Source organism: Mus caroli, chromosome 9 (genome assembly GCF_900094665.2).
Source record: "Mus caroli chromosome 9, CAROLI_EIJ_v1.1, whole genome shotgun sequence".
Classification (NCBI taxonomy): domain Eukaryota; kingdom Metazoa; phylum Chordata; class Mammalia; order Rodentia; family Muridae; genus Mus; species Mus caroli.
Genome location: NC_034578.1, coordinates 105,294,531 through 105,295,662, shown reverse-complemented (window position 1 = coordinate 105,295,662; position 1,132 = coordinate 105,294,531). Strand labels below are relative to the sequence as shown.

General features: G+C 46.5%; 1 protein-coding gene and 1 long non-coding RNA gene across 18 annotated transcripts in view; one reads left to right on the top strand and one right to left on the bottom strand.

The window, feature by feature from the left end:
• Nucleotides 1-1,132, bottom strand: part of Map4 (microtubule associated protein 4) — a 151,812-nt gene that overhangs the window by 67,617 nt on the left and 83,063 nt on the right. The gene's annotated exons all lie outside the window — the stretch shown is intronic.
• On the top strand, nucleotides 110-812 carry LOC115031926. Its single transcript, XR_003837568.1, has 2 exons — nucleotides 110-601; nucleotides 642-812. It is a non-coding gene; the product is annotated as an uncharacterized LOC115031926 (long non-coding RNA).

The following is a 1,132-nucleotide window of genomic DNA, read 5'->3' as shown; positions in this document are numbered from 1 at the left end:
AAAGAGATATATATAGATAGAAAGAGAGACATTATATGAGATCTCCATTGCAGTTAAGAAATAGGAGCAAAGAGAGATAAAAGACAAAGACTAGAACCTAGCAAAGTGACCTTTGCTTCCCCTGCTAACCTGCTGAGTCTTCACCTACTCATCACTGCTCTGACATTCTGGCAGAAGGAACTTCGGCTCAGAAGGCTGAACTCTTGGCGCTAACCCAAGCCCTGCGGTTGGCTGGGGGCAGAGAAAAAATTCTGGCCCTCCTAGAGGCTCCTGAATGAACTGGGTGAGTTGGGGTACCGGGTATCGGCTAAGAAAGCTCAGCTATGTCGCACCGAGGTGACCTACCTAGGGTACACCCTCCGGGAAGGAAAGCGGTGGCTCAAGAAAAAGACTGTGATGCTGATCCCAACCCCCACCACCCCGCGCCAAGTACGTGAGTGAGTTTCTGGGGACGGTGGGCTTTTGCAGACTCTGGACTAAAGAAAAAGTCCCATTCACCTGGACTGANNAACANCAAAAAGCCTTTGACAGCATAAAGGCAGCCCTGCTTGCAGCCCCCGCTCTGGCTTTGCCAGATCTGACTAAGCCTTTTACCCTATATGTTGATGAGCGGGCTCGAGTAGCCCGTGGGGTTTTGAAAGTTTGAACTGGTACACGGATGGCAGTAGCCTCATGGTTAAAGGTAAGCGGAAGGCGGGGACAGCAGTGCAGCGGTGAACAAAAAGCAAGTGATCTAGGCCAGCAGCCTCCCTAAAGAGACTTCAGCCCAGAAAGCTGAATTTGTGGTTTTGATACAAGCTTTATAAATGACACTGACAGCAGGTATGCTTTTGCCACTGTATGGAACAATATACAGACAAAGAAAGCTGTTGANATCTGCAGAAAAAGACGTTCTCAAAATGGATAAATGAGACTGCTCACATAAGTCATCAAGAAGACTATTAAAGAAAATTTTTCCAAGAGTGCCAAGAGCAATAGTGTCAGATAATGTTGCCCAGGTAAGTCAGGGTGTGGCCAAGTATTCAGAGGTCAAAAATTACATTGTGTGTATAGACCTCAGAGCTCAGGATAGATAAAAATTAGTTTAAAACTCTAAGACAGACCTTGACAAAATTAATCGTGGAGACTGGCA